General features: G+C 39.1%; 1 protein-coding gene and 1 long non-coding RNA gene across 2 annotated transcripts in view; one reads left to right on the forward strand and one right to left on the reverse strand.

Annotated features, from left to right (window-relative positions):
- Window positions 1–6,754: 6,754 nt before the first annotated feature.
- Window positions 6,755–10,601, reverse strand: LOC136249519 (uncharacterized). The gene is made up of 2 exons (XR_010698242.1): window positions 8,390–10,601; window positions 6,755–8,341 (listed from the first exon to the last, which is right to left on the reverse strand). It is a non-coding gene; the product is annotated as an uncharacterized lncRNA (long non-coding RNA).
- Window positions 10,602–14,056: 3,455 nt separating this feature from the next.
- Window positions 14,057–25,521, forward strand: part of LOC136249510 (uncharacterized) — a 31,297-nt gene continuing 19,832 nt past the window's right edge. The window contains exon 1 of the mRNA XM_066041540.1: window positions 14,057–14,137. The gene's annotated coding sequence lies outside the window, so the exon portion shown is untranslated. The remainder of the gene's footprint in view (window positions 14,138–25,521) is intronic.

Raw genomic sequence — 25,521 nt, forward strand, 5'->3', positions numbered from 1 at the left:
AAATCCCCCCCCGCCCTTCCTCCTGCCCATAATTTTGAAAAACCTGTTTTGCCTCCCCTGAAATTATTTTCTAGATACATACCTGCCAATAGTTGTTTTGATAATTGATGGCTAATTGATTTATAAATTAATTGAAACTAAGAGCCCTAGTCAATACCAATGTATTGGAACAGATTGGTATCGGCAATACAAAGCTGTCGATACCACCAGAGAACACTCATCTCATGTACTGTATCTTCAACCATCCCTGACTACGTTTCCAGTAGGGAATGAGTTGGCTGGGCTAACAAAGTAGCAAATAATTATGTGTTTAACCTACTACATTGGCTTCGTGTGTATTCTAATAAATTAGAACTCATGAATTCTTTGTAAAAATGCCAGTGCAGCTATTCCTCAGAAAGACGCAAGTTTTATGGAGTTTGCAGTAATATACAATGTGTAAAGGCAAAGCACAGATGTTAATTTGTAGGAGTCTGACTTTTAAATGGTGATAAAGCTTGTCTAGGCTCAGTGTTTATTCGAGGATTAGTTTGTTTTGGGGTTGACTCAATCTGGAGTTATCCTCCCTTTCTGTGTAAAGATGAGATCTTAATTCAAGTGATCACAAAGTTAAGTTCACAGCCAGTATAATTTTTTGAGATCAAGTTGAGCAACTTGCTGGCAATCATGTCATTGTATTAAGTACTGATTGCTTCCTGTTAGGGGGTTATCCTGCCTAACAATCCTAGATTAAATGCTGTCTAGGCTTCAGTGCTTAATATTAGTGTCAGTGTTGGCAAATTATTTGCTAAAAATATTGATATCGGAAGTATCAGTAAAAGTGGTATTGGTACATCTCTAATTTTAATAAACAAGAAAGTTAGTAAAAGTCTCGTATGGCTTCTTAAACTGAACAAACAATTTTGTTCTCAAACTAGGACTGCCACAAACCATATTAGGAATGCAAACAATGTCCTTCAATCATGTGCAAGGGACTGACCTATACATGTTTGTGGTTAGTTGCCATTTAAGAAGGCATATCATACTTATGCTAATCTACAGTGATGAACAAACTACATACATTAATCTTTGGAATTGAGTTACATGAAGGCCAGCATGCATTGCAGTGCTCTGATCGATATCACTTTCTGCCCCCATAGCAAGTGTATACTAACAGACTACCTGTGATTTTTCACCTTCACCTCGATTCATTGATCTTGTAATCATTGCACTATTTTGGTGACAGGTCCAGCACAGGTCAGACATTGGCTTCCCTATGATGATATGAGGCAGACATGTCTTCCAGTATCTGCAAAATGTTGATAGACCGACTGATAACATGCCACTGACTATACACGATTCATCATAAAGGGTGTTCTGGAGTTAGAAAATTAAAAATAAAGTAAGCCATCAACTCTACAGTGTTACCTTTTTGCTTATGCTTGATGACAATATCTTAAAATATCATCCCGCTTGTATCCAGGAATCCGTGCAGGAAGAAGGATGCCATTTTCTTCAGGGTAATCGCTGATAAAACGGACTATATGCTGGAAGACCTCATATGGAGTGACATTGGGTGGTAACTTCCCAGTACATGAATGCTCAAGCCATCGAATATCGGTGATGTAATGATTTTTAATGCCAGCAGTCTCTCCTTGCTGATCCCGTGAAGGAATCTAAGGTTTGCTGGCACACTTTACGGACATTATGCATGTATGTTGTGTGTGCCCTTTGTGTTTCTTCAACTGTGTGTCCACCATCTGTGATGTGCTCTCTGTTGTTGGTCAATGCCATCATAGCTCCAGTAAGTGCCATGTCAAGGTCCTTGTGACTCAAAAGATCAGCTTGGGCACGATGTGATATATAATAGTGCAGAGTAAAGAAGTTGCTAGAAGTGGGACTCTCAATAGTGTAAGGCCAAGCCAGTAGGTATAGCCCTGGAGAACTCCAGAACTGTGAGTAATAGTGTGGTGCGATTTTAAAAATTCTGCCACAAAAAGGGAGATTGGTCCAAACCGTAAGAACCCCCCTGGCCATGCCCTTGATGATGAGATCATTTTTTAAAGCAGGTCTTATTTATATTTGTAGTTGTTACTTTGTTGAAAACTTTAACCTTGTTGCTTATACCAGGAACAGGGCATGACGCTAGTAGTTCTTAAACACTTTTAACTTCTAAACCCCGATAGGGAAGTCACTCTATATTCACTACTGCTCAGTGGTTCGTTGAATCATAATGATGCTGGTTTTTAGAAGAAGCCACAATGAGTTAAAGACCTTATTGCACCTATCAATACTACGCCCCACTACCCCCTTCCCGGGTGTACACGGAGGATTAATGGGGATTTGATCCAATTTGAACTTAAAATTAGTGGGGGATTTGATCGAATTTGAACTTAAAATTTGCCCCACTAGTGGGATATTTAACTGTTCAAAAATGTCAGGTTGTTGCTTCCTGCAAGAATAACCGGTTTTAAAAATACTTATGTGGGGATTTGACCACCTGTCGTGTCCGGGGATTTGATATTCGGAAAAGTCAAATCCCCACCCCTCCCCCACTATTTCCCGCTAAGGAGGAGGTGGAGGATAATATTGAAAAGTGCATAAACATTAACTGCTATGTTAATTATGAACACCTTATAATATTATGTGTTCAAAATCACAATTTTATACATTTGAACTATGCATGAAATTCAAAACTTGCATGAGTGTGAGATTGCACCTCAAACCATGTTGTTCATGCCAGAGGTATGACAGTTGAGTCTAACTAAAACTACATACGAATTTTTTTTAATAATGGATTTTAAAAAAGTAAACAAAATAGATAAATTAAAAGATGGCATTTTAATAAGGTAAATTGGGATCGCTGAAAAAAGTAACAAAACAAGAAGGGATCGCTGAAAAAAGTAACAAAACATGAAGGGATCGCTGGGGTTGCAAAGTAAGCCACAAATCCATAGTTTGACTTGGCAGAACAGAAAAATATTAAACAAAATGTTTTACTTATTGTGTTATGAGTTAATAGCCATATAGCTACCAAGGTAGAGTAAAGTCAAAAGAGGATCACTTTTTTCAGTGATCCCTTCTTGTTTTGTTGCTTTTTCAAGCAATCCCTATCAGTGGCGTAGCCAGGAAAAATTTTTACCGATGCAAAGTTTATACGTTGGCCAAATTGAGGGTCTGCTTCTGACTCAACTGATTCACAAATACTTTTCAAGTATGGGTGGTACAGCATTTGCAGGTTGACTATCTGGTTGGATGGAGGAAACTGTTTCAGAAGACTCTGAACGTTTTTCTACATGTCATAAGTAATGCTCCAGCATAGTTAATGCTATAGTATACCATGCTTCAATCATAAGAGTAGTTTAATTACATGCAACACAACTTACTCCGGAGATATTTTGAACAGTCAGGCCATCCATGAACTGTAATGGAGGTCATAGTCATGCACACTACTTTTTATTGATCTGATGTGATGTTTAAGTCAGAGATAATTCATGTGATGTTCAACTGCATGTGTTAAGCATGTCGAGCTAGGGAGTCTGGGGGAATGCTCCCCCTCAAGGAAATTTTACTTTGAAATGGAATGTGGAGCAAGCTTTTTTTTTTTATTGTGACAGCTAATGCATAATCAATTAGCTCAATGTAATGCCATGCAGTTAAAAAGTAATGTAAAGACAATTGACATAAATGTAAATGATCAAGCAGTGTAATGGGAATAGTGGCTATAATCTGTATTGAATGCTCTATTAGAGTATATTACGATGACTGCTCTATTAGAGTATCTCGATCTTTTACAAATTCAAACCACAAAAAATAGAATCTATGGCTGTAGTACTTATCAGGGCTGGAGCCTATGGTACCTTGATGGTGCTGGACCACTTTTCAGCTACTGGGGTACAGCAATGCTGTCTAGTAACGTTTGAGTAGAAAATCCGGAGTGCCAAAACTCAGGCCGGCTCAGCCTGTTGTTAAGCATTTTTACCAAGGCAGCTACTTTAGTTGCCTCAATGGTAGCTACACCACTGCCTATTTACCTTTTTAAAATACCATTTTTTAATTTATCTAGTATAATGTGTATGTCAACTCCCTCTTTGTACATGCACAAGCACACACAAATACTCACGCATACAGCTTCTACACACACACACACACACTGTATACACCCAACACAAAGTGTTATAGCTAGCAGCATCGTTTGTTCATCTTCAGGAAGGATTGTCCTTGACCTGTTGAAAATACATTGCCATCAACTAAGGGATTAAGAGAAATTGTAAGTCTTTTGAAGACACTTTAAGGAACACGTTCGTGCTACAATATCCTATGCATGCTTATGCACACGACCATTACACATGCATGCAAACATGTGTCCTTGAAAGTAAGTAATGTTCAGCCGTGCACATATTAACTATGCAATGGAAACACTTTCTTACATAAATCATATACACTAGCCTTTAGCTGAATGTCATGAACCACGGTAGTGGGTTCATAATAGGTATCGTGGAAATTTTCAAAGATACTTAGATACTTATATGTGACTGAATTTGAGAAAACTGTCGATCTACGCACAAGAATAGATTGTGAGATACACGGTCTTAAAGATTTTAATCGAGTATAGCTTGGGAAGGCCAAAAGTTACGAGTTTGAAATTTTCACCTTGAATGCAGCCATCTATCACTACTGGACAATGATCCATGCTATTACCATGAAATTCCCATGATCCTATGAACTACGCATGAAAGCTGCAGTTGGTTTTTTTTTCATGGGTAATGAAATACCCATGAAATGCTGGAGTAAAATAATGTACCCACGAACAACCCATGAACGAGTGAGTTTTCATGGGTTTGTATACCATGAAAATCTGTGAATCACAGCCATGAACAGCCTGTTGAAAACCTATGAATAATATTCATTGGCTTTCCACAGGTTTTTCATAGGTGAGATTTCACAGGCTTTTCATGGGTTGTGCATACATACAAACCCATGAAAACTCACTTGTTCATGGGTTGTTCGTGGGTACATTATTTTGCTCCGTGCATTTCATAGGTATTTCATTACCCGTGAAAAATACCAAGTACAACTTCCATGGGTATTTCATGAGGATCATGGGATTTCCATGGTAACAGCATGGATTTATTGTCCAGTAGTGTATGCTATTTAACACACTTTAGTCAGCAGTAGGCTAGTTATTGACATAACCATGATTTTGAGCAACCTTTTTCACCACGGTATCTATATCACACGTACATTACCTAGGGTGGTGGTGGCGGCGGTGGGAGGGCAATTGATATATGAAGAGAAAATGGCCGAGCGAGTTATATGGAGTGTCCAGCCTTATTATAGGGCCACCATTTTCACCAGCACGGCTCATTGCCACCAGCACCGTTCAAAGTGAAGGAAATACACTTAGAAAATGTCTGGACAGCTTCTCAAGACAGTCCACGTCTGTAGCTTCGTGCTCCAGCTGCCCAGTGCCATTCCAAGGTGCCAGTGTGCTCCCAGTAGCTCACACACGCCCATACAATTCCACTCGAGAAAGCAGCCTTGGCAAAGTATTGGCTTGGCTGTGATGCAAAAGTGTAGTGTATTGATGTGGCTATCCATTTATGGTGAAAAGTCAACTTCAAGGTTGTGTATGTAGATCGACGTTTTTGTAAAATTTGGTCACATATACTTATAAAGATACTTAGATGCTGAGATACTTAACTTTTATGTTGGAGTGTTTTGGACTACAGTGGAACCTGTCTTAACTACCACCTCTATGGTAAGACCACCTCTCTAAAATGGTCAACTTTAGATTTACCTACTGAAGAAGGTATAAACTAATTCACCCATCTAAAGCATGATAATAGCCTAAGCGACCAGGACAATGATGAAGGTGTTGGTTGGGTGACAATGTCATAGATAGTTTGACTTTGTTTCGCTTTGATTTCTTGTAAATTTACAACTCAATATTTTTTTAATAGTTCCCATGAAGCTTTAGCTTTAAAATTTCTTGTTTGTATGTATGTATGTATGTACTTGTATGTATGTTTGTTAGTTTTTTAAATTTTATAGGGTTTACTTGGTGAAGTTGGAGAGAGTGGCATAGACCCTGGCCGTAATGTATGTCTCCAGTAATTTCACTATGTCATTAATCCTGTTTTAGTCATACTCAGGGTAAGGATGGCAACCTTGAACCAACTGGTGCTACTGGAGCACAAGTGAGTAATCTTTTATTGTTTGTATAGTGTGTGTCATGTTGCCTTTGTTTCTGATTCTTCATTAAGAGCAAAATTAATTGTAATTTCACACCATTAGGGAAGCCCATGATCATTTGATCGGAAATGCTATAAGAATTGTTTATCAAACAATTCACGGCAGGGAACTGAGGGCTCCCAGGCCCAGCTGGCTTGCCTGGAGGGAAAGGAGCATCAGGACTCACTGGAACCGCCGGCTACCCCTCTGGAACCTGGTGATGATAGAGATGACGTTGAAGATGGAGACCAAGGAGAACTTGTGAGTGTCCGGTTTTTTATTGGTGTATGTTACATCGTGGAGACTTAGCTTACATACATTGCTTTATTATTGTGCATGTGTTGTGTGTGTATGTGCGTGTGTTTGTGTGTGTGTGTGTTTGTATGTTTGTGTGTGTGTGTGTATTGAAGTGTTCACTCAGTCATTTGTGTGTACCATTCGTACCTGTGTATATGCACACCTACATGTGTAAATACACACTTAATAATAAATAAATAAACCCCACTCTTAATAAACCCCTCTGTGGTGGTTAACACGCCAGTTACAGTTGTGAATGTTGAATGTGCTGTACATGTATATAGTGGTTTTACAAAATTTAGTTATTTCTGTGTAACCAGACCCTAGTCTGGGTTTTGGTAGCATACAATAGAATTAAATCTGCACTATTTTCCCCGTGCTGCAAGAGGTATGATACAGTTCCAATAGACAAGTTGTGATATCACCCTGTAGGAATGTGAGGTGTTGATAATGTGGTAAAAATTTTGATCAGTTTTCATTCTTCTGCACTTTTCCAGTCAATACCTCAGTCCCATTGTGTTATACGTCCCACCATGCTTGCTTCACACACTATGACGGTACATCTCTATGTCTAATGGCCATGCAGCAATTAGTGTTCATAGGCTGTGATCTACATGTCAATTGAAAAAGTGCCCCAACGTCTTTTAAGTTCTGCCCCTCCTCCTGCCTTGAAAGACCTGTTTTGCCTCACCTGAAATTATTTTCTAGAAACATTCCTGCCAATAGTTGTTTTGATAATTGATTGAAAATTGAACAATCATTCATTCAATCATGTTTTGACAAGATTTTAAAAATTCTGGCACAAAAAGGCAGATTGGTCCAAACCGTAAGAATCCCCCTGGTCATGCCATTGATCATGTGATCATTTTTAAAGCAGGTCTTATTTATATTTGTAGTTGTTACTTGATGCCATGCCCTTGATCATGTGATCATTTTTAAAGCAGGTCTTATTTATATTTGTAGTTGCTACTTGATGCTTTATACACAGGGTAGATGATCAACTATCACGCGCCATTGTTGGTTGAGGGCAAACAAGATCTTTGGCATAATCTGGACAAATTTCGCGGATCTTCTGAAATAGGTAGTATTGACGATCTGTACTTAATCCATCTGGTACAACCTGAGATGGCAGACAATGGGGTGAGGGATGCCAGGCACTCATTGCCAGAGTTGGAGCTCTTCACAAATACTGTGCCAGGTGAGGTAGCTTTAATATGAAAATGCTGCATTTGGGTAATCCCTTTTAAAGCAGTTTTCTTTGTGTGCTCCTCAAAGAACTCACTCCATTTGTAGGTTGGAACAAAGTAATCCCCTTCAAGATTGCCTACTAGTTGTGGAACATTGACAAATGAAGAGGTGCTGATCACATTGGCAATGTCATCCAGATTGCCAACCTTTGTGCGGCGAAAGGTCTGCTTTGCAAGTCAAGTCCAAAGCACCAATCAGATGCGAACTTTGTATGACCCACTGGTAGGAATGATATTTTGATCTCCCGATGTAAGCCAGTGAGTACACGCCACATTAGGTATCCCATCATGTATCTGTTTTTATTTTGTCCACAGCAATTATCTGCGTGCAAGTGGACCGATGTCTCCCCTAATCCATGGTTGGCAAAAAGTGATGATTGAATTAGCACCTTTTCCAACGTTGAAGGATTCATCTATTAAATATGTCACCAGCACAGTATAGGAGGTATTGGTTTGCTTTTGAAAACAGCTACAGTGCTTACTTGCCGTGGTATAACCTCACAGCATACACTGAAGATGGCACATTTGCGTGGCGTAAGGAAGTACACAGGTCCTGGCTGGAAAGGGTCGCTTGGATAATGCACCTATTGGAAAGCGAACATGTGTATGTAAGTTACAGTGAACATTTTTACCTGCTGCGCCATGTCAAAGCTGTAGTGCCTTTTCACTTCTGTACTCAGTTGGAGGGTTCCGTCTACTTCAAACTGGTCTTTCAAGTTTTGTCGAGTTGTCTTGCATATGGTCCGATATGCAGTCCTCTCCTCACTGATGATTTTAAGATGGTCCCTAGCCAAGCGTATCACCTGAAGAAGGTACAAAAATACAATGATGTCTAAATCCAGTGTATAACATACTGTACGATGGATGTCATCTCTTGTTTTTTTTGTTTTTGTTTTTTAATTCTGGTCTTCAGAATGGAACAAAATATGTTATTTTCATTGTCTATCATACACACAATCCATTGTACAGTGTGTTATATAACCAGTAAATTTATGCAGGGTAAATCTCTCTAATCTGACACTTCTAACCCAAGATATTTCTGATAGCTAGCTAGACCTGTAGGATTTTACATCCTTTATAGTTAAGTGTCAGATTGTAGATTGCCAGAATATGAAAATACCCTCTCTTTTTCGTGGTCTGATCGGATGGTGACCTTCATAATAGCAGTACTATTTTGCTGGCATGTCCAGCATAAGTCACTGCGTGGCTTGCTGATGATAACGTGCGGGAGCAAGTCCTGCCAATATTTGCAAAATGTCCTGTAGGCCACAGGACCTAAACCCAAGGCAGCAGCACTTTCAGTTAAACAGCATTCCTTGTATCGCCGCCATATTTTCTATACAATAATACAAAGAATGTTTTAACTTCTGCAATGTTTCACAAGTAATAATACTTAATTCATAATACTTATAATGAATTCTTGATAAAAGGCTTTTCATACATAGTCCATTGGCTTTAGAGAAGTTGCTAAGAAATAAGCTAAGTTGTATATAAGTACATAAGCAGCTACATTATTGCATTTTTTTGTGGGAGAACAAAAGCACTACCACATATTGTCTTTTCCATGCAGTACAAAGTAGCTATATACTGTAAACTTGGACAAATGCTGTCACTGGAATGACAGTGGTCACCTCCCATGTCATAAATAATATAGTATAAAATAGGGATTGACAACAGTGACGTAACTACGGACAATCCTTGTCACGGGTTAGACTTGTCGTTAAGGGTTGACCAGTTTACAAAATATGACCTTCATACAAATCTTCAACCATTGTGGAGTTAGTTAATACCAAAAAAAAATGTACCTTGTCTTTGTCCTGAGTAATAGCACCACACAATTATTGGTGCCATGCCTGGGCAACCAAGGCGATGAAGTTCAGAGACAAACTGGTAGTGCACTGCTGTGATTTGATTGCACTCTCCCAATGAAACATTGAAAAAAAGTAAATTCACAGAGAAACCAAGTCAAGTTAGTAAGATATGACCACTCAAAGTCTGAACCTGTAATGAGTATTGTTCGTACATAAAACTATTAGTTCCTATGGAATGACATCACTGTTGTGAATCCTGCCCATACTATATCTGTGTTAGAATGCTGTGGCTAACTTTTGTATTAACAGCTACTTGGTGTGGGTTAATTAGGTTCATGAGGAAGGAGACAAACTTAACTTATGGCTAGCATCACTAGTAGCATTCTCTGACGCACTATACAGTGAAATTTGTCATAGCGGCTACCTGTTTATAAAGGCCATTACAGCTAAATAAAATTCTCTAATGGAGAATTTGTACATAAACTGCCTGTTTAAAATATTGGTCTGAAGGTCACCACTTATATGAGTATGTTTTGCTTACCTTATTGCTTTTAGATGATGGTAGCAGCTTTATGTCATCCCTCTTGTACCCGGGAATTCGGCACGCAACAGAATGGCATTCTGTTCTGAATAGTTCTGTATGAACTTTACCAGGTTGGTGATGTGCTTAAAAGAAAGTGCATTGCGTGGGGTAACTGTGCTGTTTCCATGAGTCAGGGGACATAGGCCATTATTGAGGTAACTCTTCTTAATGGCTGGAACCCTGTGTTTCCCCACACTATGCAGAAAGTTGTATGTTTTTCTGCACAACTGTTGTCCACTGTGCATGTAGGCAATACATGTTTTCTGTCTTTTTGCAGGTTTGTGGCGGCTTTCTACCACTGGTGGTTTTGGCCTAAAGTCCTCAGAATCTATGGTGGTGGATGTGCAGCTTAGTGGAAGGCTTTATCATGGATTGAACAAGCACCTATTTTTAAGTGTACAGAATAAATTTTGCTGTAAATTATTATAAAAATACTTTGATTGTGCCTATGATCAAGACACACGATAGTGTGTCGTGCGGCCCAAGAAGCCGGCGCGCCACACCGTGAGTATATTAACAGGAAGAAAGAAAACGCAATTTTCACACCTACGTAGCTCTGTGATTCCTTATCCGATTGGAACCAAATTTGCTAGAGACGTGCCGCCCAGTTAGGGGAGTCTGCATACCAAATTTGAAGAAAATCGCTCCAGCCATTTCCGAGATACGAGCGAACAAACTTTCGTTTTAATTTCTTCGTTTTTTTCTTCTTCATTTCGCACACTTCGCAAAAGTCGCCATAAAACACGAATGCGTACTCGGATTGGGCTGCAATTTGGCACACTTAAAGGGCTCATTAAGGCGGATCTCCGTACCAACTTTGGTAGGAATCCGATGAACATTCACGGAGTTATGACCGATTATTTGCGTAAAATAAGATCGAAGGTCTGTCACGCCTACAGGGTAAACGCCTTGGAAGAATCAGTTGAAAATTGATATGTAGATGGAGCAACCATCGTAGGAGTGCCTTTTTGTGGTTTGAAAGGAATCGGGATAAAGACCATGGAGATATGACACAAAACCCAACCTGTGTCAAAATTACGCGATCGATTTTTATGAATAAAAAAACTATTAGTTTTCGTGTCTACCAGGCAAACCGCTTAGAGCAACGAGCTGAAAATCAGTATGTAGCTGGAATAATCATCATAGAAAGTTCTTGCAGTAGTACAGAAGAATCGGATTACAAATCACTGAGTTATGATTCGAAAGGCAACTACGTGCAGCAAATGCGAGATCGAGATACTCTAATAGAACAGTCACCCTAATAAAGCATTCAGCTGCATGTATAATTTACTCAGTTATATTACATTGCAAGTTGTTCTGTAGGGAATTCAGCTACAAACAAGTCTCCCTGTAGTCAGATCAGCTAGAAGAAGGTACCTAATAGAGAGTTCAGCTACAAAGAAGCCATCATGTAGAGAGTTCAGCTCAAATAAATCACCCTGTAGAGAATTCAGCTACAAACAAATTGCCCTGTAGAGAGATCAGCTAGAAGAAGTTACCTTGTAGAGAGTTCAGTTACAAAGAAACAATCATGCAAAGAGTTTAGCTGCAAACAAATCACCCAGTAGAAAGTTCCGCTATGAACAGATCACACTGTAGAGAGTTCAGTTAGAAACAAGTCATCCTGTAGATAGATCAGCTAGAAGAAGTCACTTTGTAGAGAGTTCAGCTACAAAGAAACCACCATGTAAGAGAGTTCAGCTGCAAACAAATCACCTGTAGATAGTTCAGCTAGGAACAAGTCACCCTGTACAGAGATCAGCTAGAAACAAGTCATCCTGTAGAGAGTTCAGCTAGAAGAAGTTACATTGTAGAGAGTTCGGTTACAAAGAAACTACCATGTAGAGAGTTCAGCTGCAAACAAATCACCCTGTAGAGGGTTCAGCTACAAACAAGTCACCCTCTAGAGAGTTCAGCTAGAAGAAGTTACATTGTAGAGAGATCAGCTAGAAACAAGTCACCCTGTAGAGAGTTCAGCTAGAAGAAGTTACATTGTAGAGAGTTCAGCTACAAAGAAACTACCATGTACAGAGTTCAGCAGCAAACAAATTGCCCTGTAGAGATTTCAGCTACAGACAAATCACCTTGTAGAAAGATCAGCTAGAAGAAGTTACCTTGTAGAGAGTTCAGCTACAAACAAATCACCCTGTAGAGAGTTCAGCTACAAACAAGTCATCCGGTAGAGAGATCAGCCAGAAGGATCACCTTGCAGAGAGGTTAGCTACAAAGAAATCACCCTGCTTCATCTTTTCTTCTTCCTGTAGTAAAGAAAAAATGACAGGTTAAAAAGCCCTAAAGCCGGCTTTGGGGTATACAAATACAAAAAGAAGTGAAATCTAATCCAAAACAGCCAAGCTGTAAAAAAAGAGTGCGGCCCTGAGAAAGGCTATGGTGAAAAAAGATGTGAAATCCAAGGTGGCGGCCAAGAAATGGCTGTGATGGTAGGTTAATGGTAAAAATTTTAATGACAACAATTCAGGTGAATTTGGTGCCGCTTGGTCTTGGCACAAAATTCACCTGAATTGTCGTTATTAAAATTTTTACCATTAACCTACCATCACAGCCATTTCTTGGCCGCCACCTTGGATTTCACATCTTTTTTCACCATAGCCTTTCTCAGGGCCGCACTCTTTTTTTACAGCTTGGCTGTTTTGGATTAGATCAATATTATGTACTAGAAAAAATATAGTTAAGATTTTGTTAAGGTAACATTGTTGGTAGCTCGGATGGGAGCCAGTGAAATTTAGTAAGCTTAAAGGTATATGAAACTTTAACATCTTTTCAGATCGTGAATCATGCGGGGGGCAACCCCTTCTCACATGCATGGAACTTGCTCTGCCAAGTCAGTGATATCAAGGGCTTTGCCAGGATTTTTTAATACGCTGACTGCTCTATTAGGGTATATCGATCTTGCATGTCAAATTTCTGAAACCTACCTAGAATTACCATTAAAGTCTTCATTCAGCATTGTATCAAGTAAACTAGATAACATACAGTTCATTATAATTTATTGCAAGCTTTGAATGTCTTATCAGTTTACTAAAATTTTATGAGGCAGCCTAGCTGCCTCACAAGCCGTCCCGGAGACATGCTGCATTGCATGGCTACAAGTGAAGCCTCGTGCACTGACATAACCTAGACCTAGTCAAAGGCTGTCCAGCCCCATGTATGAAAGTGAGTAGAGGGGGAGAGGCATTCACGATGTGTTACTTGGGATTAGCTAAAGGTAGTATCGCAATGCTGTATAGAAACCTTATAGCTAGCCACTCAGAGTAGTGTAATGATGTATGCGTATAATGGCTTCACTTAATGGAGCAATTAACGCTGGGTGGCCACAAAAGCCAAGCAAACCAGACATGGTTAAGCTTAAAAGCTCAAATTTGGAAATTGGATTTGGCGAAATCCAATTTTCAAAACTTCAAAAGAATAAGACTTTAGCTCGTTGCGCGCTGTGTGACCAAAGCACTAAAGTTTAATGCTTTTATGTAGTAATAATTGGATGATGGAAAGATCCCCTTATCAATCTGGCTTCACCTGGTCAATCATAGGTTGTTAATGTAAACTTGAATTGGATATGTGTAACTAGCTGCTATATAGACTTTCACTTGGTCACCCCCCAAATTCCTAATCCCCCTCCCACAAAAAAGAGAAATCCTAGAATAAACACTGGTCATACGTAGTAGTTAACATTTCATACGAGCAAGATGCAATACCGTAATTTGCTTTTTTTTGCAAAATAATTTTCGTATGCAAAACTTGTACGAAATTTTCTTACACGAAAATTTTTACATTAAGATCGAACTACTCTAATAGAACAGTCATTCACGTAAATCATGCGAAAATACTTTTACACAAAAATTTTTATCACGCGGAAAATTTTTTGCACTAAAATAAAGCGAATTACGGTAATTTCAATTGGATCTCACCATTTACAGGACGTGGCTCCAAGACGTGGCAGTCATTCAATAATCAGTTGTCTACTATAAGTGAGTGTGGCCCCGACTAGACATTGGGTGACCTGCAGTTCGAATCCTGGGGTTGGAGGGATTTTTTTCCTTACTTTGGCCCCTTTTCTGTTACACCTTTCCAGCTATAAGTCATTAAGTCTAAGTCCTTGAAGTTAGGTTAGGTAATCCTAAGGCTGCAGCACATGTTGTTGTAGACCTTCAGTGCTGGTCACTGTAAAGTGTTAATAATAATAATAATAATAAGTTACTCATTTTGTGTGATGGATCACACTAATCGCGCAGAATTTAATAGATAAATTCCGAGGTAGCTACAGGGTAGATACATGCATGAGTGTGTGCATGCATGCATTTTGCATAGCTATTGGCTGTTTAATTTTTAGGCCCCTATTCGGTGATTATTAGTTTCTCATCCAGCCTTTCTAATTGTTATTATGCGGGCGGGAGGGTATTACCATTATGCCATTATTTTATAATATTGCACTGATGTACAGACCTTGTCCAAATTGTCTTTTTTTTCTTACTACAAACATTTCCTTCACCAGCTGATTCTACTTTTCGTGATCGCCAACTGTTTTTCGACAGTCAACTGAAAGCCTGCTTTGATGAAGTCGATAGAACACGATTGCAACTGGCACTGCAGCAATTTGATAAGGAAAACAACAGTCCTCTTGACGATATATAGCGCATTGTAGCGTTCATCAACAAAAATTATAACAGTTTGGTATCACGTGTTCTTCTGAGCATGCACAGAGTAAATAATGGCTTACCATGCGGTAGCTTAAGGAGGATGCGGGCGGTGGATGATAAACTAATAATCACCAAATAGGAGTCTTAGTGTAAAATAGTAGTTCTATCGTGGGCGGGTGTGCGCCGGTGCGTGCATGTGTGAGCTATGTGAGAATGTTGTAATTGTGTGCATATTGTGTGAAGAAGCAGTCAGTAAACATGATGACTTCATATCTAATTATCTATTAGAAATACAGAGGCGGATCCAGGGAGGTTTGGGGGCTGAAGCCCTCCCCCTTCATATTTAGGCTTTACTTGATCAATATGCTGAGTATTATAATGAAATTTTGTCTTAGCATGATTATATGATCACTAATAATACAAATACTCATAAAACCACCTTATAAACATCTTTCCTATGTATTATCAGTGGATTTATGCTAAAGTTTATGCAACAAGGACCCGGATCAGCATTGGAGGTGTACAAGATTGAGATACTCTAATAGAGCAGTCAACTAACTACTCTAATAGGACATTCACTGGAAATATGTAGTTGGTTCTGTTATGGAATTTTTCCAAATCTGCCTGCACCTATACATACAATGAAGTGAACTGGTCTGTTTAAAAGGCTTCATTCATGTACTTGTGTAGTTAATATGTATGGCAATACTTAATTCAGGTACACAATTGCCATTGAAAATGCTCTCAGATTCAATCTTGTATTGTTCAAATTTCAAAATTTCCACTTTCAACATTACTATTCTAACATGCACCTATATTCAGTGTTATGCAATTGTGAGAGGGGTGTATCATGTACTTGGTTGTCTATATCTACCCAAACTTTTCCATTAGCAAATGCTTCAGAGAGCTATACCCATAATCCAAAGGCAGTATATAAAATATCTACAGGCAGAAAATATTATGAATTTTATGTGGAAATGTCTCCAAATTGCAGTATTTTAGCATCTATTTCTCAAAAATTTCCTGGGGGGGCATGCCCCCAGACCCCCCTAGTTCCAGCATGCTTCGCGTACTGGGAACTTTGCACACCTCTACCCAAGAGATTAGTGCCTTGAGTCAGCCCCCCCTTTTATAAATCCTAGATCCGCCCCTGGATCTAGAAGGGGGGTGCTTGGTGCTAACCTAGGGGTACCTATAGTTGGGCTAAAAATGTGGCAACTGGTTGATGCAACTACTATAGACTAGTGCAGTGTGAAAAGTACACTCAACATGAGGAACTAGCGCATCAGGGTGCCTCTCACAGGAATTTTTTTGTGACTAACCTTATTGAATAGGTAGAGCATCAAAAGGAATGTTAATTGAAAAAATTGTACACAAAAAACATGTCACTGAAAAAGTACTGAACAAAAAAAAACATCGATGGTACTGGTGATTTGAACCTGAGATGTCTGAGCTCACTCTTGGTCCATCATCATGACCACTGTAACTGTACCATGGTGTTTCCAGCTACCCATCTCTCTTAGTTTCTATCTTATAATGTGAAAATGAAGAAACCTCTATAATTATGTTAGTAACAAAGTTAAAGGTGAAGAACACTGAACAAGGCTAAATCCAACCCTAACGGTGCTTTTCCTAATTCTAGGGATGCTGTTCTTAATCCTACTATAGGGGCGCTGTTCCTAACCCTAGGGGCACTGCTGCCAATCCTAGGAGCACTGTTCCTCCTAGGGACACTCAATGTTCCTAGTCAGTGTTGTTGCTATAATCCTAGGAGCACTGTTCCTAGTTCTAGGGGCACTGTTCCTAATTCTAGGGGCACTGTTCCTAATCCTACAAGTATGTTTCTTAGCCATAGGGAGGCCTAATGTTTATACAGTAAGTGCGCATGTGCACTAGTTATCTAACATAAATGAACGAAAACCGTACTGGCTGATTAGCCACTTTGTATTGAATAAGCACTGTGAACCATTTTATCTAAGTGAATTTTCTAGCGGTGGCTTCATATAATGGGCACAACATATATGCTGTAGTATAGTTTGAGTTCAAAGTTGAAGGATCTAGGAGTTGGTCTTCATTTTTAAGAATGTTAATGATGAATGTTCTATTAGAGTAGTTAGACTGTTCTATTAGAGTATTTTGATGTTTAGTAGCGTTTTACACCTTTGATCCCCTCTTGTTGATTCCTAGAAGAGATTAGCTCTTCTCTTCTCACTCTTTCCATTGTCCATGTATGCTTTACAGATGCAACTGCACTTGTACTGTAGCTTCTACTATCTATAGCTAGCACATAGCAAAATTTTGGAGAGGGGATGCTTCAGCCCCCATCCCCCCCCCACTCTAAATCTGCCCTTTGGCTATATGTACACATTATTACATTTTGTAGATTATTGGTGCAATTAGTAAGGTGTTTTTACTTAACCCTGTCTCTGTTGCTGCTTTTTGTATGTTGTCATTAGGTTGTTTTGATATTAGATCTATCTCTGTCTCTTCATTGTTCTAGTTTTGTACTAAGCTTGTATATAACCTTTTGCTGACGTAAGCACTCTATACAGCTTGTACGTATATACCTTGCAAAATGTAGTCTGCAATTGAGTGTGCATGCATCTGAGAGGGACGACTTGGCTTGTGACACCGTATGTATGTATGTATGCATACCCATGCATACGGCTGCTGTCTGCTGCATGTACTTTGCAAGTAATTTTCTACTGTAATTACAACTAACCATTTGTTTCATTGAAATTGTTAGCTATAGCTACATCTGTACTCTTACACAATAGTGTACAATATATACCTTGATGCTTGTGTGCATTCTGCATCCTAAATAAATTGTGACTGTAAGTATTACCTGTTCAAGTATGCATGCGCTTTTATGGAAAGTGAACATTAAATGGGTCTAAAATTAAGAGTATGCTAGAAACACCTAACTTGTATGGCATTCATAAACCTATACAAGTGTGCTCATAAATTGATTGGCTCTCAATAGCCAAATCTATGACTACACAAGGGGATGCATGCATGGGTGCTATTTATCAAGACACACGGTAGTGTGTCGTGCGGCCCAAGAAGCTGGCGCGCCACACCCGTGAGTATATTGACAGGAAGAACGAAAACGTCATTTTCACACATTTGTATCTCGGTGATCACTTATCTGATTGGAACCAAATTTGCTACACAGTTGCCCGCCAGCCAAGGGAGTCTACATTCCAAATTTGAAGGAAATCGCTCCAGCCATTTCCGAGATACGAGCTGCCAAAGTTTCGTTTTTTTTTCTTCGTTTTTTTTTTCTTCTTCGTCTTTTCGCACACTTGCAAAAATTGCTATAACAAGCAAACGCGTACTCCGATCGCCTTGAAATTTGGCACACAGAAAGGGAGTCCAAAGGCGAATCCTAGCATCAAATTTGGTACAAATCCGATGAATGGTTCAGGAGTTATGACCGATTATTCGCGTAAAACAAGATCGATTTGTTGTCACGCCTACAGGGTAAACCGCTTCATGGAATGAGTTGAAAATTGCTATGTAGATGGAGTAACCATCGTAGGAGTGCCTTTTGGTGGTTTGAAAGGAATCGAGATAAAGACCACGGAGATATGACACAAAACCCAACCTGTGTCACAATTACGCGATCGATTTTTATGAATAAAAAAGTATTAGTTTTCACGCCTACTAGGCAAACCGCTTAGAGCAATGAGCTGAAAATCGGTGTATAGCTGGAATAATCTTCATAGAAAGTCCTTGCAGTAGTACAGAAGGATCGGATTACAAACCACTGAGTTATGATTCGAAAGCCAACTCCGTGTAGCAAATGCGAGATCGAGATACTCTAATAGAACAGTCACCCTAATAGAGCATTCGGCTAATTTATTTATTCCATTATAGAATTTTATTACATCACAAGTTATTCTGTAGGGAGTTCAGCTGCAAACAGTTAATCTTATAGACAGTTCAGCAAGAAGACAGTCACCATGTGGAGAGTTATGCAAATATATCACTATAGAGATTCAGAACATTACAAGTCACACTGAAGAAAGTTCAGCTAAACAAGTCATGCACTGTGTAGAGAATTCAGCTACAATTAAGTCACTCTCTAGAGAATTCAGTTACACAGAATTCAGCTACACACAAGTCACTGTGGAGAGAGTTCAGCTACAAACAAATTACCCTTTAGAGTGATCAGCTACAAACAAAACACTTTGCAGGGTGTTCAGCTGCAACAAATCAACCTTTAGAGCGATCAGCAATGAACAAATCTAACAGTAAAGAGATAAGCTAGAAACAAATCACCCTGTAGAGAGTTCAGCTACAAAAAATCACCCTGTAGAGATATCAGCTAGAAACTAGACACAATGTAAGGAGTTCAGCTACAAGCAATCACCCTGTAGAGAGTTCAGCTACAAAAAATCACCCTGTAGAGACATCAGCTACAAACTACACACAATGTAAGGAGTTCAGCTACAAATAAATCACCCTGTAGAGAGTTCAGCTAAAACAAATCAACCTGCAGAGAGATCAGCTACAAACAAATCACCTTTTAGATAGTTCAGCTACAAACAAATTACCTTGTAGAGAGATCGGCTACAAACAAATCAACCTGCAGAGAGATCAGCTACACACAATTCAACTTGTATAGAGATCAGCTACAAACAAATCACCCTGTAGAGAGATCAGCTACAAACTAGACACAATGTAAGGAGTTCAGCTACAAGCAAATCACCCTGTAGAGAGTTCAGCTACAAACAAACCAACCTGTAGAGCGATCAGCTAGAAACAAATCACCCTGAAGAGAGGTCAGCTACAAAAAATCACCCTGTAGAGATATCAGCTAGAAACAAATCACCCTGAAGGAAGGTCAGTTACAAAAAATCACCTTGTAGAGAGATCAACTACAAACAAAACACTTTGCAGAGAGCTCAGCTACAAACAAATCAACCTGTAGAGAGATCATCTAGAAACAAATCAACCTGCAGAGTGATCAGCTACAAACAAATCAGCTTGTAGAGAGATCAGTTACACACAAATCAACCTGTAGAGAGATAAGCTAGAAACAAATCACCCTGTAGAGAGTTCAGCTAAAACAAATCAATCTGCAGAGAGATCAGCTACATACAAATCACCATATAGATAGCTCAGTTACAAACAAATTACCTTGTAGAGAGATCGACTACAAACAAATCAACCTGCAGAGAGATCAGCTACACACACTGCTTGAAGGTTCTTAGTTTACTAATTTGTTGAGATGCCTTACTGTAGTTATACTGATAGTAAAGTGTCAGTAAACTTAAGTATATGGAACATAATTATTTTACTAAGTTTTAAACTCTCAGTAAAACATCAGTGAATGCGGGTTTACTGAAAAACTACTACAATAACAAACAATTAACTGTTCCATATACTGGGGATATACCACTGTAGTAAACTAAGATACTTCAACCAGTGACACAATTCAACTTGTATAGAGATCAGCTACAAACAAATCACCCTGTAGAGAGATCAGCTACAAACTAGACACAATGTAAGGAGTTCAGCTACAAGCAAATCACCCTGTAGAGAGTTCAGCTACAAACAAACCAACCTGTAGAGCGATCAGCTAGAAACAAATCACCCTGAAGAGAGGTCAGCTACAAAAAAATCACCCTGTAGAGATATCAACTAGAAACAAATCACCCTGAAGAGAGGTCAGTTACAAAAAATCACCTTGTAGAGAGATCAACTACAAACAAAACACTTTGCAGAGAGCTCAGCTACAAACAAATCAACCTGTAGAGAGATCATCTAGAAACAAATCAACCTGCAGAGTGATCAGCTACAAACAAATCAGCTTGTAGAGAGATCAGTTACACACAAATCAACCTGTAGAGAGATAAGCTAGAAACAAATCACCCTGTACAGAGTTCAGCTAAAACAAATCAATCTGCAGAGAGATCAGCTACATACAAATCACCATATAGATAGCTCAGCTACAAACAAATTACCTTGTAGAGAGATCGACTACAAACAAATCACCCTGCAGAGAGATCAGCTACACACAAATCAACTTGTATAGAGATCAGCTACAAACAAATCACCCTGTAGAGAGATCAGCTACAAACTAGACACAAAGTAAGGAGTTCAGCTACAAGCAAATTACCCTGTAGAGAGTTCATCTACAAACAAATCAACCTGTAGAGCAATCAGCTAGAAAAAAATCACCCTGAAGAGAGGTCAGCTACAAAAATCACCCTGTAGAGAGATCAGCTAGAAACAAATCACCCTGTAGAGAGTTCAGCTACAAGCAAAACACCCTGTAGAGAGTTCAGCAACAAAGAAACCACCATGTAGAGAGTTCAGCTGCAAACGAATCACCTTATAGAGAGTTCACCTTGTAGAGAGATCGGCTACAAATTAATCAACCTGCAGAGAGATCAGCTACACTCAAATCAACTTGTAGAGAGATTAGCTACAAACAAATCACCCTGTAGAGAGATCAGCTAGAAACTAGACACAATGTAAGGAGTTCAGCTACAAGCAAATCACCCTTTAGTGAGTTCAGCTACAAAACAATCGACCTGCAGTGAGATCACCTACAAAAAAGCACCTTGTACAGAGTTCAGCTACAAACAAATTACCTTGTAGAGAGATCGGCTACAAACAAATCAACCTGTAGAAAGATCAGCCACACACAAATCACCCTGTAGAGAGATCAGCTAGAAACTAGACACAATGTAAGCTAGGGGTTCAGCTACAAGTAAATCACCCTGTAGAGAGTTCAGCTAAAACAAATCAACCTGCAGAGAGATCAGCTACAAATAAATCACCTTATAGACAGTTCAGTTACAAACAAATTACCTTGTAGAGAGATCGGCTACAAATTAATCAACCTGCAGAGAGATCAGCTACACAAAAATCAACTTGTAGAGAGATCAGCTACAAACAAATCACCCTGTAGAGAGATCAGCTAGAAACTAGACACAATGCAAGGAGTTCAGCTACAAGCAAAATCACCCTTTAGTGAGTTCAGCTGCAAACAAATCAACCTGCAGTGAGATCACCCACAAAAACGCACTTGTACAGAGTTCAGTTACAAACAAATTACCCTGTAGAGAGATCAGGTAGAAGAATTCACCTTGTAGAGAGTTCAGCAACAAAGAAACCACCATGTAGAGATTTCAGCTGCAAACAAATCACCCAGTAGAAAGATCAGCTAGAAGAAGTTACCTTGTAGAGAGATCAGTTACAAAGAAACCATCATATAGAGAGTTCAGCTACAAAGAAATTACCCCATAGAGAGTTCAGCTAGAAGAAGTCACCTTGTAAAGAGTTCAGCTACAAAGAAACCATCATGTACAGAGTTCAGCTACAAAGAAACCACCATGTAGAGTGTTTAGCTGCAAAAAAGCACCTGTAGAGAGTTCAGCTAGAAACAAATCACCCTGTAGAGAGATCAGCTAGAAGAGGTCACCTTGTAGAGAGTTCAGCTACAAAGAAACCACCACATAAAGAGTTCAGCTGCAAATAAATCACTTGTAGAGAGTTCAGCTACAAGTAAATCCCCCTGTAGAGGGATCAGCTAGAAGAAGTCACCTTGTAGAGAGTTCAGCTACAAAGAAACCATCATGCAGAGAGTTCAGTTACAAACAAATCACCCTGTAGAGAGATCAGCTAGAAGAAGTTACCTTGTAGATAGTTCAGCTACAACAATTCACCCTGTAGAAAGATCAGCTAGAAGAAGTCACCTTGTAGAGTGTTCAGTTACAAAGAAACCATTATGTAGAGAGTTCAGCTGCAAACAAATCACTCTGTAGAGAGTTCAGCTACAAAGAAACCGCCATGTAGAGAGTTCAGCCTCAAACAAACCACCTTGTAGAGAATTCAACTACAACAAATCACCCTGTAGAGAAGAAGTTACCTTGTAGAGAGTTCAGCTACAAAGAAACCACCATGTAGAGAGTTTAGCTGCAAACAAATCACCTGCAGAGAGTTCAGCTAGAAACAAATCACCCCGTAGAGAGATCAGCTGGACAAAGTCACCTTGTAGAGAGTTCAGCTACAAAGGAACCATCATGTAGAGAGTTCAGCTGCAAACAAATCACCTGCAGAGAGTTCAGCTAGAACAAATCACCCCGTAGAGAGATCAGCTGGACAAAGTCACCTTGTAGAGAGTTCAGCTACAAAGGAACCATCATGTAGAGAGTTCAGCTGCAAACAAATCACCCTGTAGAGAGTTCAGCTACAAAAAAATCACCCTGTAGAGAGTTCAGCTAGACTAAGTCGCCTTATGGAGAGTTCAGCTACAAAGAAACCATCATGTAGAGAGTTCTGCTACAAACAAACCACCATGTAGAGAGTTTAGCTGCAAACAAATCACCTGTAGAGAGTTCAGCTAGAAACAAATCACCCTGTAGAGAGACCAGCTAGAAGAGGTCACCTTGTAGAGAGTTCAGCTACAAAGAAACCATCCTGTATATAGTTCAGCTACATTTCAAGTCACCCAGTAGAGAGATCAACTGCAAAAAAATATCCTGTGGGGAATAATGGGCTGTATATAGTTTGTATAATTACTAATAAAATCAAAAACAACTGAAGCATTAAAAATCTTCTTTAAGTTCTTTTCTTCTTCCTGTGGTAAAGAAAAAAACACATGGGTTAAAAAAGCCCCAAAGCCAGCCATAGGCCGGCTTTGCAGTATACAAATACAAAAAGAAGTGATATCTAATCAAAAACAGCCAAGCTGTAAAAAAAGGTGCGGCCCCCAAAAAGGCCATAGTGAAAAAAGATGTGAAATCCAAGGTGGCGGCCAAGAAATGGCTGTGATGGTAGGTTAATGGTTACATTTTAATAACGACAATTCAGTTGAATTTTGTGCCGCTTGGTCTTGGCACCAAATTCACCTGAATTGTCGTTATTAAAATGTAACCATTAACCTACCATCACAGCCATTTCTTGGCCGCCACCTTGGATTTCACATCTTTTTTCACCATGGCCTTTTTGGGGGCCGCACCTTTTTTTACAGCTTGGCTGTTTTTGATTAGATATTCATTACAGTAGCATAGAAGTATAATATAAGGATATATAACGGTGGTCACAATTTTTATTCTGGTGATCCATGGTTATCTAAAAGAATTTTAGTGTTTGGCTTAATCATACAGTACGATAGTATCATATAGTACGATAGTATCATACAGTATGATAGTACTGTATAGTAAGGACCACAAAGGAGTAGGCGTGGCCCACGAAATAACATCACCCAAAAACCAGCCTCAATTTTCCCAGATAATGATGAGGCAATGTTAGTTAGGTAAAACCAAGCCCAAACAAACTTTCAGATCAACCCGAATTGCCTTCAACAAGTTGTTACAGATTTTTTTAAAATTATTTAACGGAATTTTTTACTGACTGACTGAATATGGTTTCCCTTTGTAACAGATGGTTTCCCTCTGTAACAGAAATCTCATTGGCGTCCGTATTTTTCATAGTGGCTACTTTCCATAGTGTCCTCCTTAACCTACAAACTTGTCGTCTCTCCTCTACCAAAAACTTTTTCCGCTCGTCAGCCACTGCTTGGTGGAATTCTCTTACTGTAGCCACACAGGCTACTTTTAATCATAATAAATTTACATCTTCTGTTAAGGACTTTTACCTGAACTTTTACTCGTAGCTTATCTTGTAATATCAGTATGGTTGTATAGCTTGTAGTTGTGTTTTGTAGTTGTGTTTATTGCTGTATGTGCTCTGGTAGGGAAGAATGGCTTTTGCCGACTACCATGAGGTTAAACAATAATCAATCAATCAATCAATCAATCAATCAATCAATAATCGATTGATTGCAGAGGTGCTTTTTGAATAGTTCTTGATTCTTACTGCTGTGTAACCAGTTGAACACAGCCAACAACGAAATGTAATGGATACTTAACTTTTTCAGACAATAATTGATATAACTGGGGTGCGCGGCACCATTTCTTTCGGTATGCATGGATTGCAGATGTGCTTTTCGAACAGCTTTTGATTTGAAATGCTGTGTAACGAGTTGAAAATAGCTGACAACGAAGCGCAATGGATGAGTTCACTTTTCAGATGATAATTGAAGTGATAGCTCATCTCTCAGAAACATTTTCCAGCATGGATCCTAGTCTATAGTAACTTATTATGATAAACTGTAACAGTCTGGTAGATGAAACTTGTATCCCGGAAAAAAATGGTATAAAAGATCATTTTGAAGCTCTTCTCATAGAACAACATATCCAAAGTCCCAAAAAATCCCCCTTGAGGAATTTGTTTTATATCAGTTTAAAATTTCCAGGTGTTTTCAATCAGTATGTGCAAAAACAAACAGCTGCTAACAATTGTGACTGGATCTGCAAGAACCCCACATGTTAGTACTAGTTCATTTTCATTTTCTTTAGATAGCCAAGGAATGGTAAACTGAAGTTTCAGCTCTAGAAGCCAAGCACTTTTGAAGTGACAGTGCTACAAAGTGGTAACAACAGAACTGAAATCAATTTGTACAGTGACAACACAGAATATAAACTACAGGCACTTAATTAAATGGTCATAACGTACGTTTGCAGTCCTCTACCAAGATGCAACTTGCATCATCAGATGTTCCACGAACAGGCAAATCCATTGCTGGGTAAGTTTTGTCTTCCAGACCCTTCCTACAACCATCGCCAGGCAAAATTGACAATATGAAAACAAAACTATAGTGATCTGCTTGTCCAACACAAGGCAGACTAATGCTC

The sequence above is a fragment of the Dysidea avara genome, chromosome 3 (assembly GCF_963678975.1).
Source record: "Dysidea avara chromosome 3, odDysAvar1.4, whole genome shotgun sequence".
NCBI classification, from domain to species: domain Eukaryota; kingdom Metazoa; phylum Porifera; class Demospongiae; order Dictyoceratida; family Dysideidae; genus Dysidea; species Dysidea avara.